Raw genomic sequence first — 10,240 nt, 5'->3', positions numbered from 1 at the left:
TAAAAACATCCACAGCCTACAAGCATCCCAGCTAGCGATTTTAATCATATCAGGACTAACTAATGTCTGGCAGCTCATTATAAGCTGCCCAAGCAAACATTCGATCGAATAGAACCAACCGACTCATATAATATACACCCTGAGCTCAGTTCATCAAACCCCCATGATCATTTGGTCATTCACAACCGAGATTGTAACCTAATTTCTACCATACACCTCCGGAAGTCACTAGACGACACTCAAAATTAGAATTAAAACGCGAAACGAGCAAATAATTTCCAAACAATAGTCCAGATAACTGTGTTTTTAACTAATTGAGGGAAACGGGTGAAGATACCGGCGCTGCAAGACGTCGGAGGGTCCTTCTGCAAATCCTTGAGCTCCTTCAGTATCCTCTTCGACGCCATCAGAAATCCTTCTCGCCTTCACGGCAAAGCGCCTAATCTAACAAAACAGAAACGAAAAAAAAATTATAAAAAAAAGGGAAAACCAAAACCCTAACAATGAAATCGTGGAGATCCAAAGCCCATGACCACAATCCGACAAATTCAAACAGAGAATCACCAAAATTATAGAAGGAGAGATAATTCGGGTGAAAATCAGAAGGCGGTGAGCAATACCTGATCCAGAAAATATGCGATTAAGCAGAAGAACAGTTTGGGAGCTAGAATGGAGAAGGGTGGTGGCAGTAGAAAAGTGTGTACTTATAGCTGATGACCTTTGATTACTGTGGTGGCAATATTTTAGAATATTTAAAATCAAGAAAAAACATTTATTGGAAATTCTGGATAAATATTAGAATTGATTTATCACATAATAATAAAATAGGCATAGATTCATATGCATATGATTATAAAACCATCTTTGATATTTATTGAATTTTGTTAAAAGTATGCTAGTAATTATTTATGTGATGTAAAATTACAAGTAAAGTTTATATGCACTAGTAATATATGCAAATCACCAATATTTTCAGGAGTAACGTTTTGATTGACCTAAGTTATACGGACTTCACATTTTTTCAAAGTTTATCATTTGGCGTGCGGAAATGTGAGAGGGTATTTAACAGGACTAATAGAGAAAGTGATCAAGTCTGCTTTTAAGGCCATCCACAATAGGAATAGCCCAGCAATAGCCCAGCCATAGCCTAGCCACTGCCACATCATCAGCACTAAAAATCCTCCTGACACATCATAAATAGCCCAACCATAGCCTAGCCACATCATAAATAGCCCAGCCACATCAATAGCCACATCACTAATAACAATTATATAAAATGACATAATTAACAATCACACAATATACGGAATTTAATTTACGAGACACATATACGGGAAAAGTTTAATAATACTATTAAAATTTTAAAAAGTACAATAATTTAAAAAAAGTACATTAATTTAAAAAAAAATACATTAATAAAAAAGAGTGACAATTCACTCCTCATCTCCGTCGTCGTCGCCTCCGTCGCTGTCGCCACCATCGCCGCCGCCACCATCGCCGTCGCCTCCGCCGCCTACGCCGCTGCCGCCGCCACCGGTCTCCCTCCGTATAGCCTCCAACTCGTCCTGCAGGCTCATGAGCAAGGTTTGAAGCACGCTCTTCTCCACGGGATCCGTCGCCACGCGCCATTCGGCCATCGTCTTGATCAACTGAGCGCGCGTTTGGGCGCGAGCGAAGAATTTGAGCTCCTGGGTGGATGGCCAAGGGGGGATGCCGACTGGACCTCCTGGGAAGCTCCGGCGTTCCCTCTCGCCGCCTGCTGAGCGCGCTTGCGCCCAATCGGGCGAGGTCGGCCACCGACCGAACGCGGCGTGGGGAACTCCTGCGTCGTCTCGGGGAGGTCGTGGGAACCTCCGCGCTGCCGCTGTAATCGCCGGTGTAGTTCAGTCGTTGCTTCTTCGGCCAGCCAGAGTCGACACCTACTCGGAACTTCTCGGACTCTCTCAGTACAAGATAGCAGTTCCAGTAGGTGAAGTCCTTGTATAAACCCTTCAGTGGGAAGGCTTTCTCCGCTATTCTCCTGCAGTCATCCTCCGTTTGGCCACTGCTCATCATGCGGAGTGCGTTGGTGTACAAACCCGAAAATCGGGAGACCGCCGCCCTGATTCGGTTCCAGCCCTTCCGGCAATCCTCCCCTTTGCGGGGCCTCCCCTCCGGGCAAAATCTCTGGTAGGCTGCTGCTATCTTGCCCCACATGTTGACGATCCTTTGCTCGTTCGAAACGAGAGGATCGTCGCAAACACTCACCCACGCCTTGCTGAGCGCGACGTTCTCGTCGTCCGTCCACCTCCTCCGTACCTCCTCCTCACCCGACTGCGACGACTCGCCGACCTTCTTCTTGCCCTTCTTCTTTGGGGCGCCACGCCCCGGCACTGCCCCCCCTTGAACTAGAGTCTCCGGAGCTCCGAGAGTATCAAACCCCAACTCATCTAAGGAGAAACTATCAAACCCCAAGGGTGTTTGGGTCGATGTGTGCGAAGACCCAGTCGAAAAATCAAAACTGGGACGATAGACATCCCCCGCCGTCGCCGGGGACCCCCAGGAGTCCCATGTGTAGCCGGTACGACCCCCGGAGTCCCCTGTGTAGCCGGTACGACCCCCGGAGTCCACTGTGTCGCCGGTACGACCCCCGGAGTCCACTGTGTCGCCGGTGCTCCCCGGGCATCATCTGCATCCCGGGTACCCACCCCGGTATCGGCGGAAACCCCCCGGCGGACTCCCCCCCATTGGGGCCCGGGCATCATCTGCTGCCACGGGTACATGTTGTAGTACCCGGGCACCTGACCCCATCCACTTCCCACAGGGATCGTCGGAGTTTGTGACCCGCTACTCCCGAAACTAGGCTCGTTGTTGAGATCCATTTCCCGTTGTTGATCTTGAACAGAAATTAAGATAGAGAGAGTACTCGTTAAAACAAGTGGTGCGAATGAAAATGACGAGCAAAGAGCGTATATATAGTGTTTCGGAAAAAAAAAAATAATTTTCGCGCTAGGCGGTGCGCTGGGCGATCCGGGCGCTGCAATAGCGCCGAACGGACCGCCCAGCCGACCGCCCAGCGCCACGCGACCGCCTAGCGCTGCGCGGTTTCTCTCTCCAATCGCCCGCTGGGCGGCTGCAATAGATCGCCCAGCGAACCGCCCAGCGCCGGCGCTCGGCTGGGCGGTCGCTGGGCGGTTATTGTGGATGGCCTAAGAAAGCCCATTTATACATAATAAGAGCATGCACAACGGAGAGCAGGGGCTCGTCCGTCCGTGCCAGCGGCGCGGCACCGCTGTCCATCGTTGCGCTCTTGCCGCTGGCACGGCGCTGCTCGATGCATCGAGCACGGCTGTGCCAGCGAGCAGGAGACGTGGCAGCGTGTGATTGGCCAACAGCATATCCGTTGGAAAATTATTATTTTTTTATTTTTAAAATCGAAAATAATACCAAAAAATAAAAATATTTTCCCAATCCCAAAAAATGGCCGTTTTTTTTGCCCATTTTTCTGTATTTTTTTCCCAAAAATCATCTATAAATACACACATTCATCATCCATTTTCACATCCAAATCACCTCTCATTCATATTTTTCATACAACTTATCTACACCTTCATCTCTCACTCAAGACCTCAAATGGATTTCACACATCTCATTGCGGAAGCGGAGCGCAAAGAACAAGAATACAACGAACAACATCGTGTCGCTTACGAAGCATATGTCGCAGCGAATACCCCCGCCCCTCTTCCTCAACCAACTAGATCAACTCTCCGCTACATCCATCGTGACCGGGGAGGGAGCCACAAAAGGCTCGTTGCCGACTATTTGCCCGACCCGCCGCGGTTTCTTGAAGATTACTTTAGGCGTCGTTTTCGCATGTCAAAACGCTCGTTTATGCGTATTGTCAACACATTGTCCGCCCGTGTTGAATTCTTCCAACAGGTCCAGATGCAGCTAGTCGGCAAAGTCTCTCGGCGTTGCAGAAGTGTACGTGTGCCATCCGACAACTCGCTACTGGGCAAACGGCCGACCTCTTCGATGAGTATTTTGCATGTCGGTGAGTCCACTGGAATCCTTTGTCTTAAAATTTTTTGGCGAGGGCGTTCATACAACTTTCGGTGATGAATTCCTTCGGGCACCCACCACCGATGATTGCCAACGGTTGCTTCGTCTTCACGAATCAGTCCATGGCTTTCCCGGAATGCTTGGCAGCATTGACTGCATGCATTGGAGGTGGAAGAATTGCCCGACTGCTTGGAGGGTGCAACACTTAAGCGGCCACAAGGCGGCGGCCCCAACACTTATCCTTGAAGCGGTCGCCAACTACCGCCTATGGATTTGACATGCATTATTCGGTGTTGCCGGATCCAACAACGACTTGAACGTGCTCTATTCTTCACCTTCTCTTCAATGATGTGGTTGAATGGTGTAGCATCGGCGATCGACTTCACCTGTCAACGGAAATGTATACCAACATGGTTACTTATCTCGCCGATGGTATCTACCCAAGGTGGTCGACTTTTCGTGAAGACGCTCAGCAAACCCGCAAGACCTGAGACGGCTTCTTTTTGCGCCAGCGTCAAGAGTCCGCGCGGAAATACGTCGAAAGAGCCTTTGGGATCCTTCAAGCCCGAATTCAACATTGTGAAGGCCCCGGCCGGCTGTGGTACGTGAAAAATATCGTCGACATCATGTACATGTGTATTATCTTACACAACATGATTATAGCCGACGAAGGACCGAGGGCGGCTAGCTTCTACGACGAGGATGAATGCCGGAAGCTCAAGCGCGAGGGTATCCCCCACACCGATGGTGTGCATACGACGGTGGGTGAGAGGATCGAAACAAGACACACAATGCGCGATACCCGAACCAACGTTGAGCTACAAGAAGACCTAATCAAACACATGTGGGCGAAATTCGGCCACGAGCAGGTGGGTTTTTTTAATTTTATGAATATTTAATTATGTAATTTTTAATTTTTAGGAGTTTAATTATGAAAATTTTAATTTTTAGGACTTTAATTATGTAATTTTAATGTATTTTGTAATATTATTCCGGATACGTGTAATGTATTTAATTTTGTGGAAATGTTTTTATTTAAATTGAATAATGGAATGGTGAGACCCTTGTGCTCGTCTTTGCGGAAGAGCACAGCTGTGGGTGTTGTGCTCTTGCCTAAGAGCATGTAGAAAAAGTGGGCCCGGGCACACAACCGTGCTCGTTGGCAAGAGCACGGTTGTGGGTGCTCTAAACACTCTATTTTTTTTTCTTCTTTCATTTGTTCAAGTAAATCTATAGTCACCAAATGCATCTATGATGTATTTATTGCTTGTATGATAAACATATCAAAGATATAAATGACAAATAAGAAGTCCTTCACTTCCTATAGCGTGTCACTTCACCAATGAAATCCAAGCACAAGACTGAATCTCAACAAACCATACAACACAAAACATGGTTGAAAAATCAATAAAACCTTGGCCCGACTACCACAGTAGGCACAAACGGGTTTGGGCCGGGCCCACACTGACTCGAAAGCTCTAGTAACGATCAATCAGAATGAAGTCATCATCATCAAGAACCCTGACCTTGACATCTTTCTTCCCAACAAAATTCTCCCTTCCAATCTGATTCACTATGTTCACAAACTCCACCCTCTTGGATAAAGGAAGGGGCACATACGGCAACCGGAAAACCGGCCTCACCACCCCGAGCTGAGCTAGGGCTGTGTTTAGCCCGATGGGGTTAGGTTCCACGAAAAGCCACTCAATCAGAGGCATAAGTTTTGCATTCAGTGATGAGTTCTTTCCGGCAAACATCAGATCCCTCATCAGACCAGGAACCAAGTTGCTCACAACTGAGATTACTCCGGTAGCCCCATAATCCCATCTCGAGTCATGGCATTCATTGTCGTTCCCACTCCACACAACCACCCCGTTGCTCGTGTAATGCTCCACTCTGCTGTGTCCAACACATTCCTTGACACCAGCCAAGTTGGGGCTCTTTGCTATCTCCTTGATCACATGGGGGGGAATGTCTTGGCCCGTCCTGGATGGCACGTTGTACACGATCGTGGGGCCCATGGAAGCACGTTACTGAAATGAGAGATCAAACCATCCAAGGAGGTCTTACCGTAGTAGGGATTGATGTGAAGGGCTGCATGCATCCCAACGGCAAAGCCCTGTTCAGTAGCATGGATTGCTTCCCGAGTCGAGTTGCTTCCTGTGTTGCCGATTACTTTGATGGATCCACCATAACAGTTCACTGTGTGGCCGATGAGCATGATGTGCTCATCCCAGCTCATCAGCTGGCCTTCGCCAGTCGTGCCTCCAACGATCACACCCTCTACACCATCGTTGATCTGCTCATTCATCGAAGCATCGTAGGCCTCGAGGTCGAATCTACCATCCGGCAAATAAGGTGTTTTGATGGCGGTGATCAACCTAAGCGACTTTATGTCATCAACATTAGTCCTGCATATGGAAAGTTCACATCTTGCTTCAACATTGACATCAGTATAAAATCTTTATACCGAAAAAAGTACAATAACTGTGATGAAAAAGTTATTTAAAGAGGAAACCTGTTTTTAACTTCATAACTACGCATTGGAAGATGAAAATTGGGGATTACAGCTGCTCTAGGTGAGCTCCATTTTGGGATCCTTCCTGCATCATAGTAGTAAAAACTGGCATCAATACCACGCGACATCATTCCTCCTCAAAGAAATCAAGCAGAGCTACGATAAAATCACATTATCTATCTGAATAAGACACGACTACATCTAAAAGCATCAACTTCTGGGAGATTGTATGTGTCTTTGCGTTTTTTTTGGCATTAAATGGGACATTTCACAAGCTGAATTCCTAACCAAGCAATAACATATCTCTTTGAAAGCAAAACGTATCTAAGTGATCAAAATCTCCCTTTAAAAAGCCAATTTGAGCTTTGAACAGTACTTCCCCAACATAATTTCATTTTCTTCAATTAATTTATAGTATAATATGTCATTATGTTTCCAGTTCAACCATTAATCTTTGTATATTTAACACAAAGATCATATACATACAAGCCAAAAGAAACAGGATGGAAAAACAAGATAAACAATGTTACTTGTTGACAAAGTACGAATTAAAAACTAAAATAACAACAAATGACAACATTAGATTCAGTATATGAATCTTCTTTCAGCACCAAAAAAATGGAGTTTGAATCTAAAAAATACTCTTCAAAGCTACAGTTTCACACCAAAACAGTTATTTTGCTTCCGATTTCAACGTCGAAATTACAGAATACGGATTGCACCATTATTGAGAATGATAGTGACTTTGCATAGTGAAAATCCAAATTATAATAGCATCCGATACCTCGATGGTTAGCATTGAGAGAATAGCATCCGATAGCCGACGCCATTACAGTAAATTTGCGAGGGTAATTGGCGGTTGATATGAAGAAAATGATAGCTAAAGGAGAATTGATATGAGGAATAAAACGCGATTTCACTTGATTCGCCGGGAGCGCGCGGTGGCTGTAGCTCCGAATCCGACGGGATAATTTGCGCTTTGAGAGGAGCAGCGCAGCTGCATTGCAGTTTATTTGAAATCGGCTGAAGCAGTCGTTCCACTCAGGTGGTTAACTTGCGAGAGAGAGCGGCGGCGGAGGAGCGGAGGAGGCGGCGAGATTTTGATTGGTAGGCGGAGAGTGGTAGGGTTTTAAACTTTAATGGTTTTATAAATAATGTACAGTAGTATTTTATTTTTAAACGGATAAATATTTTATTTATTTCGGCACACCACCTATATAACCTGATAATAGTATGGCTTTATTTTTATATAATAATTAGAAATTAGAAATAAGGGCAAAAACATATGGATCAATCCAAATTGAACTATTGTCGCATCCCCAAATCACTGATGCCCATATCGAATCGGCCCATAATGTCGTTGTGATCACTACTACTACTGACTTATCCACCTACATCCTTCCTATGTAGATTGTAGTCGATACTAATGCCCTTAGCCACCTTGAAGTCGGGCTAGGGGATCGTGAGCATAGGTGGAGACACACATAAGGGTCGAGAAGAAATTTGGCTATAAAAGATTGATCGAGGGAAGAACGCATATAGTGAGTATAAAAATTAAAGAATAAAGAAATTTGGCCATAAAAGATTATTCAATAGAAAAAGAAAATATCATGATATAATTTTAAAAATATTCTATTTATACACTAGTATATTTACCTCTATAAATATTTCGAGAAAAAAATAGTAAAAAAAACATAATTAATAGTTCTCACAAAACGATCAAGTTTTACTATTCAGATGGATGCATTATATTAATCTTATAGTAATAGATTTACCATAGATATCAAACATGGCACTACTCTCCTAATTATCGACAACTCCGTTGATACATATTTGTGTCATTATTCATTTTGTGCATCGGCTCGCAAGCTCACCTCGCATTTGTCCGAGAAAACATCATCCTCATACAATAACGACCAAACTTAGTATTCATTTTTTTCATTACTTAAACTATATACTACTATCTCAGTGCATATAAATATTCGCCACCACGCACACAAAATCCAACATCCACAAAAATCCCACCACCATAGCCGCCCCTCGACGAAGTTTTGGATCATCTAGACTCCATCGCCATCTCCGCCGCTCTCTCTATATATACATACATAACTCCGCCACCATGCCTTCCTCCGCCCACCAATGGCTTCCCCACTCCTCCCCGCTCTCCTCCTCCTCTCCCTCTTCTCCCTCCTCCCACCCTCCCACCCCGCGCCGCCGTGCTCTTCCCACCAATTCTCCAGCAACAAAACCTACCCCTTCTGCGCCGACCTCCCGGCCCTCGGCGCATCCCTCCACTGGGCCTACGACCCGGCCCAGGCTGCCCTCTCCCTCTCCTTCGTCGCCCCTCCGGCCGGGCCCAAGGGGTGGATCTCGTGGGCCATCAACCCCTCGGGCTCCGGCATGAGGGGCTCTCAGGCACTCGCCGCTTTCGTGGGCGCCGGGGGCGGGATGACGGTCAAGACGTTCAACGTCTCCGACTACGCGCTGGCGGCACCGACCGACGCTCTGTGGTTCGCGGTGAATGAGACGGTGGCAGAGTTCGGTGGAGGGGTGATGACGCTGTTTGCGAGGCTGGTGCTTCCGGAGAAGGGGATCGCGGTGGTGAACCATGTGTGGCAGGTGGGGAGCGACGTCGAGGGGGAGACCCCGCTCGAACACGCGTCCGAGCCGGATAATTTGATGGCGAAAGGGAGACTTGATTTGGTGAGGGGGACCGCGGCTTCCGCCGGAGCCGGCGGTGGCAATGGGAGGAGTAGAAAGAGAAATGTGAGTTTTTACTGACGATGCACGACTCAATTATTTTTCTTTTATACATGTTGATTATAATGTAAATGTGTGTGATTAGCGCATTAATTTAGTATAAATTGATTTCTCCAAAATGAAACAAGTAAGTAACAGAATAGAGGGATTTTTTTCGCAATATATTATTGTCATGTGTTTATTTAATATGAAAAAAAATGAGTAAATTTCCAAGTTATATTTGGCTATGATCTAACTTTAATATGGAATACTAGAAGATCAATTGGTGAGATTGAAATGATGAGTTATGACATTATGAATGTTGGTTTCAGATCCATGGGCTGCTAAATGTTATAAGCTGGGGCTTTATGTTTCCGGCGGGTATCGTGATAGCTAGGTATTTGCGTGTATTTCCGTCAGCCAATCCGGCGTGGTTCTACCTCCATGTTTCTTGCCAAGTTTCGGCCTATGGCATCGGGGTGGCCGGTTGGGGCACAGGCCTCAAGCTTGGTGGTGAATCGAAAGGCATCACACATTCTTTCCATCGCAATATTGGCATTACCCTATTTGCCCTAGCTACTCTACAGGTCGACTACGTTTATAACAATGTTGTTGGTTTTAATTAGCCATGCCTGTTTATTAAAAAATGGACATGCAAGGACTTTAAAATCATGCTCGTTTTGCAGATGTTTGCATTAGTTTTGAGACCAGAAAAAGACCACAAGTATAGGTCATATTGGAACATATATCACCACGTAATCGGGTACACGATAGTTGCGCTCGGCATCACCAATGTGTTCAAAGGCTTTGACATATTGAAGCCTCAAGAAAAGTGGAGAACTACCTACATTGTGGTGATTGCCGTTAGGAGGAATTGCTATATTATTGGAAGCAATCACTTGGATTATCGTTCTACGTAGGAGAAATCAAACTAGAAAGTAA

The 10,240-nt window shown here is 45.8% G+C and overlaps 2 pseudogenes; one reads left to right on the top strand and one right to left on the bottom strand.

Annotated features, from left to right (window-relative positions):
* Nucleotides 1–5,488: 5,488 nt before the first annotated feature.
* On the bottom strand, nt 5,489–7,688 carry LOC121746726 (annotated as a pseudogene).
* A 1,010-nt stretch (nt 7,689–8,698) lies between these two features.
* On the top strand, nt 8,699–10,240 carry LOC121748051 (annotated as a pseudogene).

This window comes from Salvia splendens, chromosome 9 (assembly GCF_004379255.2).
Source record: "Salvia splendens isolate huo1 chromosome 9, SspV2, whole genome shotgun sequence".
NCBI lineage: Eukaryota > Viridiplantae > Streptophyta > Magnoliopsida > Lamiales > Lamiaceae > Salvia > Salvia splendens.
This window is presented reverse-complemented; position numbering and strand designations above follow the sequence as displayed.